Source organism: Peromyscus maniculatus, chromosome 2 (assembly GCF_049852395.1).
Source record: "Peromyscus maniculatus bairdii isolate BWxNUB_F1_BW_parent chromosome 2, HU_Pman_BW_mat_3.1, whole genome shotgun sequence".
Lineage (NCBI taxonomy): Eukaryota > Metazoa > Chordata > Mammalia > Rodentia > Cricetidae > Peromyscus > Peromyscus maniculatus.
In genome coordinates this window covers 64,221,097-64,232,938 of record NC_134853.1, presented here as the reverse complement: position 1 = coordinate 64,232,938, position 11,842 = coordinate 64,221,097, and the positions used below count along the sequence as shown (strand labels likewise).

Genomic DNA, 11,842 nt, shown 5'->3' with positions numbered 1-11,842 from the left:
TCCCTAAGAAGACTATTGGGAACACTTTGAAATGGGCCACTTGACAGAATTTTGCACCGTGTCAAAAGAATAGCTGGAAACTAAAGGTTTTGAGAACTTGGTGGCTTGTAATTTCTTAACACATTTGTTCCATGATGGGGCTACTCTGCTGTTATGGGTATTTAAGGAGCTGGGGACCATCCAATTCTCAGCATCCTTCAACAGAATGAGTTAGTAGGTGGCTTTAAGAATATAGTTTATTAGAGCAATGCCCCAGTCTAACAGATCTCACAAAGAACTTAATGGTATTGGTCCTCTGAGCTGAGTAGATGGCAAGGGTGATGTCTCTATTTACAAATAATGACACCACATCTCAACGAGTACCAGTTGCAGCCATGAAATGATGTAGAAGACAAAGATGTCAATTATCAAAGTATAGTCCGAAGGTAGTTTCAACAGTGACACACAAAGGACATAGCAGTAATGGCCAACTGAAAATATTGGCTCACAAAAGCCAGCTCCTGAGCAATGTGTCTGCTCTGATGTAATGCCTTATTGTGGCCTGGAAACTAGGTTCTGTATCACTGAAATCCTAAGAAAAAAATCAAGACTTTCATATTGGAAATCTGTGTTGCAAAATTTCTGCACAGGTCTGTGTGAAACAAGATGATTTTCAGAGAATCTGAAACAAGTGAGTGGCAGGTAAGGGATGTAGTTCAGTAACATAGCTTCCACCTAGTATGTGTGATGCCCCAAGTTCAATCCCTAAAGCTGCAAATAATAAATAAATATAATTCCACATACTACGTGGCTTGGGTCTGGAACCCTGTGACTAAGGGCAGTGGGGGAATGTGTAGACTTTCCCCGAATAAAGGATAGACACACAGACACAAGGATGCACAAAAGGATAGACACACAGAAAAGCTGTGGTCAGGCAGGATATGGACACTTAGATGATAAAGTGGCACTAAATACCTCAACAACTGGGAATCTCAAGGTGTTTATTATAGACAGCACATGGTGGAGAATTTAGCTAGTCTTATCAGGAGGTCTCAAGCACCTGGGAGAAGGAAGCTGAAGTTGCTATTTTTTTGCACACACTGGCAATCATTCACAATTCTTTGACTATAGCATAGGAAGAAGGCTGTCAGTTTTTTAGCTGCACCTTTTTGGGGAAAGGCTTTGTCAATATCCCTTGTATGCAAGACCATGTATGCATGCCCTTGTCAACAACACACATTAACTCAGGACTGCACTCACTCAGGACTTCCTCTGTTCCCTTCAAACAAATAATTGACTAAATCAGCTTATCTGGCAAATTGTTTTAAAGATGGGAGTGTTTTAATCAATGGGGAAATCTATTTTCACGTGGCAGAATTTTATTGATTATTACATTAGTCATTAATCGTTTCTGTCCATTTCTATGAATAAGGGTTTATGTAGTAAATTATACAGTGACAAGATACTAGAGTGATTAAGACCCACAAGGGTTGGAATACTGGATCTGAAATAACCGGACTTGGTCAAAATATTGAAACAAACACATCCGGACAAATTTTGTTACTAATGTATACACAGATTTGCACTCATGTCAAACAAATAACCCTATATACACTAACAGTTGGCTATGTGCAATTGTTTACAAAGCCAATCTTGGATTAATACTTAGGCATTAGAGATGCTTCCTGTCAGTGTGACAAAATAGCTGATAACAATCCAATGATAATGAGATAGGATTGATTTTTGGGTCACACCCTCAGAGCATGTTTGCCTCATTGCACGGGCTTGTGCTCAGCCTGAGCATCACAGTGCAGAGTATGTGGCAAGGCTGGTCTGCTCAACGAATGGCAGGCAGGAAGCAGAAGAGAAAGACAAGAACATCTGTAGTCCTACTATCCCTTTCAACAACATGGCCTCGGTAACTCAAGTTCTTTCCATGTGGCCCGGTCACCGGCAAGTTTCACTGCATTCGAATTTAACCTCAGGTGGTGACCAAACCTTCAACATACAAACCTTGTGGCAACATTTAAGAAACGTTTCTTCTTTCAGTGGTGGTTGCCTGCATACTCCTGTCATGGGTCATGTGATCAGAGGTGCCAGTTCTGTGTTCTGCAGGCATATAAAACATGTTAAGTGTTGTGGTAGTGCCCGCACTACCACCACCCATTCACCATGTCCAAGCGAGGGTCTGGGGATTAAAAAATAGAGGCAAAAGACAGAGGGTCATGGAAGGAGGGAGAAAACCTTAAAAACAGGTTTAGAGCACAATGGAGCATCCCCGGAGGGCAGAAGTTCAATACCCAATGTTCTACATTCTTGCATCTAAGCTGTTTACACCAAATGCAGGATACACAAACAAAGAACCTCCTCTGGTGAGCATTTAGGAAGGAGGAAACTGGCATAGGGAGGACATCTGGTTAAGGTTGGCCACAGCTTACTCAAAATGAGAGGGTCAGGGCCCTACAGTTAAGGACATTATTGAGCAGCAGAGATTTATTAATGGAATCTTAAAGGACATCATTCATGACCCTCCCTGTAGCGCTTCCCTCGTGAAAGTGGTCTTTCATGATCCCTGTGGATTTAAGAAGCAGACAGAGCTGTTCATTGATGCAGAGGGAATGAATCCACACCGTACACTTACAGTGGCAGGAAGACCCAGATGAATATTGGCAATGTCTTGTCCTGAGGACAAGCCTGAGGACAGGGGCAAGCTGGCACGAGCCTCCTGGAACTACACCATAGTCATCTCCCACAACCTGGGGACCAAGAACACTGGAGAGAAGCCGCTCCTAGGGTTCAAGAAGGTCATTTCCTCAGCCAACAGAGCTGTTGTTGGTGCGTTAGCCAGTGGGGGCATAAATGAGAAACCTATCTTAAAGTACAAGGCAAAAAGTAGCTGCTGACCGCATGTACGGAATGTAGCCATGAATCCTGTGGAGCGTCCTTTTGGAAGTGGTAATGCCCCTGTTGGGCGCAAAGTGGGTTTCACTGATGAGCACCGGACAGGACTACATGGAATCAAACTGTATAAGAGGAAAGAAATAGAATTCAGGAGCTTATAAAGTATGTCATGTGGCTAGCAAAAATAAAAATGTTAAAATTAAAATAAAAAAAAGAAGAGGAGGAGGAGGAAGAGAAAAAGGAGGAGGGGGAGCATCCAAACCATAGCAAGAGCCAAAACAGCCAAAACATTGTCAACCATAATAACATACTGTGTTAACACAACAAAATAAACTAATTATCGTGGTTTAATGGTAGAATAATTAGTAAATATATTTATCATTATAACTTCACTTTCATAACAGTCTATGGACTAGGGAATAAAATGTTATAAATAGGTAAAGGTTTTTCCTTGCTGACCTCCACTAAATTCATTTTATAATTAGTCTGCTTCATTTATATGTAAAAAAAAGTGACATCAAAATAAGAACACAGTGACTACAGTACAATCAATAAAGTGGGAAAAATAAATACTTCTTTGTTTTTTTTTCTGGAAGAAATTAAACCTTAAATACAAAGTGGTTTTTGTTTTTAGATTATAGTTGTCCAATTCCAGAAAATAAGCTAATCCATCTGGCCATTATCTAGAAGTCTACACACAAATAATAAAGTAAGAATAGTGAGATAAACCAGGTGGTGGTAGTACGTGCACTACAGACTATAGAGGCAGAGGAAAGAGAATATCTAGCCTGGTCTACAAAGTGAGTTCCAGGATAGCCAGGGCTACACAGAGAAACCCTCTCTAGAACCACCATCTCCCCACAAAAAAGAATAGTAAGTTAAACCAGGCATGCTAGCTTGTGCCTTTAATCCCCGGAAGGTGGGTCCCTCCAAGTTTCAGGCTATCCAGACATACACAGTAAGTCCCCATCTCAAAACAGACAAACTAACAAAAACACCTGTAGTTGGCATTTTCTTGGGCCACCAACAGGCTCCCAAATAAAGACATGGGGACTTATTAATTATGAATGCTCAGTCTTAGCTTAGGCTTGTCTCACTAGCTCTTTTAACTTAACATGTTTCTCTTCATCTACATTTTGCCTTGGGACTTTTTAATCTTTCTTTCATTCTGTATGTCCTACTTTCCTGCTTCCTCCATGTCTGGCTGGCTGGCCCCTGTCATCTCCATGGCATCTCTTTTTCATTCTTTTTTTCTGAGCCCAAAGTCATCCTCCTCTTTACTCTCCCTGCCCAGAAGTCCTACCTATACCTCATCCCTCGCTATTGCCCATTCAGCTTTTTATTAGACTAATTAGGTGACTTAGGCAGGCAAGGTAAAGCAGCAACACATCTTTACATAGTTAAAAAAACCACATCTTTGCACAGTTAAACAAATATTCCATAACAAAAGCCTAGAACAACAAATAAAACAACAATAAACAAAAGCAGTACAACAGGTGTTACTGAAAATTTTGGGGTCTCAGTAAATATGAGAAAACTATTTAAAAGTACTAGCTGGAAGAAGTGATTGATCATTTTTTTTTTAATTTTACAATACTATTCAGTTCTACATAATAGCCACAGATTCCCTTGTTTTCTCCCCTCCTGCCCTCCTCTCCTTCCCCCCAGCACACCTCCCATTCCCACCTCCTCCAGATCAAGGTCTCCCCGGAGGACTGGGATCAACCTGATAGACTCAGTCCAGGCAGGTCCAGTCCCCTCCTCCCAGATTGAGCCAAGCATCCCTGCATAAGTCCCAGGTTTCAAATAGCTAACTCATGCAATGAGCCCAGGACCTGGTACCACTGCGTACATGCCTCCCAAACAATTCAAGTCAATCAACTGTCTCACCTATTCAGAGGGCCTGATCCAGTTGGGGGCCCCTCAGCCTTTGGTTCATAGTTCATGTGTTTCCATTCATTTGGTTATTTGTCCCTGTGCTTTATCCAACCTTGGTTTCAACAATTCTCGCTCATATAAACCCTCCACTTTCTCACTAATTAGACTCCCAGCACTCCACCGGGGGCCTAGCCGTGGATGTCTGCATCCAGATTCCTCAGTCCTTGGATGGGGTTTCTGGCACAACTATTAGGGTGTTTGGCCATCCCATCACCAGAGTAGGTCAGTTTGGGCTGTCTCTCCACCATTGCCAGCAGTCTTTTGTGGGGGTATCTTTGTGGATTTCTGTGGGCCTCTTTAGCTCTTTGTTTCATCCTTTTCTCAAGTGGTCTTCATTTACCATGGTCTCCTATTCCTTGTTCTCCGTCTCTTTTCTTGATCCAGCTAGGATCTCCCACTCTCTTTCCCTCGACCCTCGCCCTTCATTGCTCCCACTCATGTCCAGGCTGTTCATGTAAATCTCATCCATTTCTCCATGTCTTTCTTGAGGTCCCATTTTCCAGGTAGCCTCACTGGTGATGTGAGTAGCAATATGGCGCTTTCTTAGAAAATTGGGAATCAATCTCCCCCAAGATCCAGCTATACCACTCCTGGGCATATACCCAAGAAATGCTCAATCATACCACAAGAGCACTTGCTCAGCTATGTTCATATCAGCATTGTTTGTAATAGCCAAAACCTGGAAACAACCTAGATGCCCTTCAACTGAAGAATGGATAAATAAATTGTGGCACATATACACAATGGAATACTACACAGCAGAGAAAAAGTGGCATCATGAGGTTTGCAGGCAAATGGATGGATCTAGAAAAAATCATCCTGAGTGAGGTAACCCAGACTCAGAAAGACAAATATGGTATGTACTCACTCATAGGAAGATGCTAGATGTGATTGATCATTTATAAGGATATTAAAATTTCCATTGACATGACATTTTGCTTTGTGCCTTAGAGCATCATCTTGTTAAAGGAGGTAGCAGCCAAAACAATTGAATATTACTTACACAAGTATTTTTATTTGTGTTTACTTATTTTTAAATTAGTTTTTATTTATAAGTGCTTGTCAGTTTGTATTCATATTTGTGTCTATATGTGGATATGTACAAATATGAGTACAGATGTCATGAAGACTGGAAGATGGCATCCAATCCCTTTGGAGCTGGGATCCAAGCTCTGGTCCTCATGATTGAGCAGGAAGTTCTCTTAACCTCTGAGCCATCTATCTAATTCTCAAGTATTTTAATATACACTCTGTAAAATACTATGCAGCTTGCCTCTTTGCCTCTGTTACTATCTCCTCAAAATCCCTCCACAATCATTCTGCCTCAAGCCTGTCCTACTTTCATGAGCTGAGACTTTAATAAACTGTGAAATATTTTTTGAATGTATTTCTTTCAAATACATTTGTAATTGTCTAGATGGTATTTAGATAAAAATTAAAGTATCTCTTGCCCAAAGGAAGCCCCCCAAATAGTGCCCCCCAAATCAATGGGTGTGTGAATGTGTGTGTGTTTGTGTTTGTGTGTGTGTGTGTGTGTACATGTGAGGCTGTGTGTATGTATGTGCACGCTTGAATGAGTGTGTGTGTGTGTGTGTGTGTGTGTGTGTGTTTGTGTGTGTGTATTTATGTGAGGATAGAGACTAGAGGCCAGTCAGGGGTTTTCCTCGGTCGCTCTTCATGTGATTATTATTTTGAGAAAGCTTTTCTGACCACCTGAACTCCACATTCCCTTTGGCTGGCAGGTCACCAAGCTCCAGAGACCCACCTGCCTGCTCCTGCAGCTCAGGATTTCAGGTTCCTACTACTATGATGCCTTAACTTTAAATTCTTGATTCTTCTCTGTGATTTCTTTGCTTTTTGGTGTGTCCATCTCTTGTAACTAGAGGATGGCCCCAAGAGAACATTGATTCTATTTAGTTCACCATTCTTTCTCTGTAACATATTGATATTAAATATAACATACAGGCTATTTTAATCTTTATAATAATTACAATGATTTCATTTGTTAGTTACATTTAAGAAAGGCGGCTGTTTTGTTTTTGTATTTTTGAACACTATTATTAAAGGACCAAGTTAAACAGATGGCAATTTATATAAATAGACTTTATATGAACAACTGCTACACTGAAGTGTATTGAATTTCACAATACTTTCAGTAAAAATGTTCACTCAAAGACAGTCTATTTATTAATATTCATAAATCATCAATTACTTTATGATCTGTAATCTTTGCAATCAATTGTTACCATATAATGAACATCAGGAGAGTACAAATGGAAACATTTAGTTTGCACTAAACATTAAATTCTCAGCACTAAATGAGAACTGGGACTACATCAACCCCGAGAGGCTGTAAAGCAGACCAGCCAGTAACTGACTTCTAAAGCGTTGCATTCTCTGTCTCTCTAAACCAGTGGTTTTCAACCCATGGGTCAACCAATGGAAAAGGCATATTTCCGATGGTCTTAGAAACCTCTACCAAATTTATTTTTGTTGCTATTTTATATCTGTAATTTTGCTATTGAGCAGTGGCTCAGTTCCTAAGACTATCAGAAATACATGTTTTCCATTGGTCGCGACCCACAGGTTGAGAACCACTGTTACAAGCTGTTTCCTTTCCCTCCTCTGTTTCTAAATCTGTAGTTCAAAGCTGTAACAAATGTGGGTGAACCTACAGAGAAGAAAATGATAAGTGGACCAGGTGTCATAAATCTTTGTTGTTAGAATTCCCCTTTTATTGTATTTTCATCTCTCCTTTTCTATTTCTCTCCTTTTTGTTCAAGATGTTCCGTTTTCGCCCATTTGTCCTTTCCAGATCCCTGATGAACTCTCTCTCAGCAGGGGCTTTTGAAACACAGAAGTGAAATTGTGCAGGAGGTTGATGCATTAAAAGTTAGAAATGGCAGGCAGCCAGGGAGCTGTCCCTGAGAGACAGGCTGCCCACAAAAGGACATGGACCTTTTTGCAGATCAGGACAGGAAGGTAGCATTCTGTAATCAAGCACGAAAGAGGCAAGGAGTTGCCATACACCTTGCAGTCTTCTTTGTGGAAGGTCACGCGTCTCAACTCTCTGAAGATTTACCAAGCATCAAACTCCTGAGCTAGCACTCTGATCTCCGGCTCTTTGTTTTCCATGATCCTTACTCAAAGCCACAGAACTGTCACTATGAGGCACTTCACTTTCTCACTTCTAAGTTGCCATTGGTCAGTCGCCCTTCTCTGATGGCATTTGTGTTGACAGTTCTGTCCTTAGGAAATTTTAGTCAGTTCGTCAGATCAGTTCCTCGGGCCCTTTCTACTCCGTAGCTCCCCAGGTCTCATGCCGTTTGCCTATTCTGCAACCAGACAATCCTTGCAGTATTTCACTGTCACAGTCTAGGAGACATGGTACAAGGATCTGTTTCTCTATGTGTATATGTGTATTTCTTTATGACTCACCATAAAATCAGATAATTAGTGGGTTATTAAAAAATTAAAAACACATGATGGGAAACACGTGGGGAGGGCAGGGAGCCAGAAGAAGATATTGGGGACAGATTTGACTGACATATGTTGTACATACAAATAAAATTTTTCAAGGAAAATTAAAATTCTAGTAAAGAACTATCACATCCAACAAAATAAATAATGACAAATGAGCTATGGTTTGAGGCTCAGTGTGAATTATATTGTTCGTATTATTACTGAATAGTTCATTTTCAGTAATCTTGTAAGTGCTTGCATTTGGAGAAACCCAACAAAATGTTAATTAGTTAATATTGTATACAATCAACTAAATAATTAATTAATATTGTACAATATGTTAGAAAATCACAAATGCCATAGGAAGAATTAGAAAGCTGACTTCCTAGGTGTCCATGGTAATTGACGAAGTGGGTTTTCACTGATGAAATGATATTTTGTGAGGAGTTCCATCCTTATCTCAGATTTTAATCCATCAGGATGTAACTCAGTAAGAGCAAGGATTTATAATTTATGTTTTACATCCCTACAGCAGTTTCTTCCCTTTCCTCCCAGCCCTCACCCCTCCAGCACTCATGTCTCTGTTTGTCTTCAGGAAAGGGCAGGCCTCCCATGGCCGTCAACCATCCATGGCACAGCGGGCAAGACTAGACAGCTCTCCTACTAAGGCTGGACAAGCCAACCGGCAGGAGGATTTATATTTTACCCTACTCTAATCATAGTGCTCAGAAGACCGGAGAGTCATGCTGATGAATACATTTTTCTTTATTTGGTAAATTAAACAATATTTTCTTCTATATTCTCTTTTAGAAGGGGACCACTTCAGTAGCACACTCACCTAATGTGTTGCTAAAAGGTTAATCCTTGTCTCATTCAGTGTATCAGCTAACTATCTCAGTTCTTTATCCAATATTAGTTTTTTTTTTTTTGTTAAAAACAAAGGATATTTTTTTAAAAAGATAAAATGGTATAATGGTAATAGGAAGTCCTGTATCCTTCAGTTGAGTTTAGTGTATCATATATAACATTTGGGAGAATATTTATTTCTGCATTCATACCACAAATATTCATTTTTTTCCCATGAATTTTGTCTTAAAGATTCTAAGATTTGAAAGAAAAAGAAGACTGTGGATATTCATGCCAAACTGATCATTTTGGCATCAGCTTCTCAGATGTGTGACTTACATATAAAATTGAGGGCAAAGTAGAAAGGCAAAAAGCTCTTGAGGACTCAGAAATTAGTAGGCTTGAGACCATTGCACCTCCCAGTTATTAATTTAGCTTGCTTTAGTCAGTGGTCAAGGTGAAGCATTCCTGCTCTGTGCAGCTGAAGCCTGGTTTTGATTTCAAGAAGTATAGAAAGGTCAGAGGAGCAGGGGGACCAGTTGAAGACCATCAAATGGTAGAAAGGGAGTGAATGTTAAGGATAGAGAAAATGTATAATTGCTTGGTTTGCTTCTCAACATGACCCAAATTCATGTATGCTTGCAGGAAAAAAAAAAAAAGGTGTATTATTCTATGAGTAAGTTTTCAGAAGTACATTTGGAGTCACTGCTGTTTTGACTCTTCTACGAGTGGTACCGTGCTATAGGTGATGGGTTGAAACAAGAGACAGTTTTCTCTTTCTGAGCTTTGAATAGCATTAAGTAACATGCAAAGAAAAACAACCTATTATTTGTGTTTTGTACCATGAATACCTATCGTTTCCATGGCTCACTTCTCAGAATTTCAGGCCTGCTAATGCAGACTGCTTCTCTGACAGAGCAACTAGAGTGGTTAGATAGAGACACTCATGAAGCTTAAGGGCAGCTTTGGCTCCCCTTCCTGTCCTCAAGTACTTAAGAGGATTGAGGTGGTCACCATACAGACAGTAAATGAGTATTAATTTAATATATTCTATAAACTTGTATAGAAAACTACAGCATTTAATGTGCATATGCAAAAATATCTCGGAGTTGACAGTTATGACTTGAATCTGGAAAGTTCTGATATGTTCTTGCTTTGAGTTCACTCCATGCCAAATGGTGTTTCTTGGATGGCTATCCCATCTTCAGGAAGTGGGACTTATCTAGCACAAATGGGTTACCTTCAAAGGTTGTGTCATGGTTTCCTGGTCCACAGTAGTATGAAAATCTTCAACTACATTTTCTAGTTGCCATAACTATCAGATCTTCCCACCATGGCGATTTCAAACCCTGGACTGATGAGCCAAAATAAAACTTCACCCTTTTCAGTGGTTTCTGCCGTGCATTTTGTCCACAGTGATAGAACTAACACAGCAGATATGTCCAGTTTGACATATGACATTAGTTTTTTTTTTTCCTTTTCTGGAGATAAAATTTATATGATATCAGATGTGGGGGCCAATTTACTATATAAGTCATAAATACTTGGCTTTTTGTTAATATATTTCAACAGAAATTATTGCTATTCTATGCTACCCATCATTCACTGATATCTGTTCCTCAAAATTCTTTACTCATTGACTGTTCTTTATTTTTTATATCATGAAATTTGTTTGTAAAATCTATAAATAAATTTATAACAGTGCAGGTAAATATGTATATAGAATATATAATGCTTAGGTTATTCCTTACATTTGGAATTTTCAACTATGGAATATAAAGTTAAATGTAATTTTAAGATAAAAACATATTTTGAACTTCAACTTTTAAAACAACTTTTAAAACTGTAGTATAAGCCTTGCAAATTTTCAAAAAAACATCTTTTTACCAGGGTCATATAGATGTACACACTTAAGACAAATTGTCATTAGTTGCTTAAGAAACAACCAGTGTATTTGGGGCTGAACAGAATTGGAATTTAAGACACCAAAATTTTAGCAGGATGAAGTTTTCTCTAGGATCTTCTAGGTCTTAAATACATATCAAAGGAAAAATCCATAAGGAAAGAGAAGGGTTGCATTTGGTGTAGGCAAAGAATTTAAATTTGAGGCAGTTAGAGAGGCAGAGTAATCACAAATCTTTTACTAAGGAATGGTGTAACTAAAGAAAATTCATGAGGCAGTTTCAGAAAAGGAGTTGGGGAAAGGACAAAGGAAAGGACAAAGGACAAAGGTGGCCATCTATGGGAATGGAGTGCTCTACCATAACTCCCAGCATGCAAACCAAGTTACAATGGTTAGAAAGTTCCTTGGCACTAGCTGTGAGTGAATCCTGGATTCTGGTGTCCTGCTCTGCTGTTTCCCTCTCCCTTCGTGTATGCAGCTTCAGCTCTGCTAGCTTACCCTGAACTGGTTCTGGAAAATATACATTTTTCTTTTATTGTATTTATGAAATAGGCTTTTGGAAATCAAATCATTTGCTTCATTTCATTAAATTAATATGTAAGTTAATTAGTATGTATTGACCCCAGTAATTTCATTTTGAGTACAGTTCACATACATAAAGATGCTATAATATTTATTGAAGTAAATTTGAGGTAAAAGCATGAATTTTTTTCTAATGAAAAAAAAGTAAAGAGAAAACACTACAGAGTCAAATCTTTATAGTAAAAAAAAAAAAAGACCCAAACAAACATTTCTGACTTATCCAAAGTGCTT

General features: G+C 39.2%; 1 pseudogene; it reads left to right on the top strand.

The window, feature by feature from the left end:
* Window positions 1-1,742: 1,742 nt before the first annotated feature.
* On the top strand, window positions 1,743-3,041 carry LOC121827484 (large ribosomal subunit protein uL2 pseudogene; annotated as a pseudogene).
* The last annotated feature ends 8,801 nt before the right edge of the window (window positions 3,042-11,842 follow it).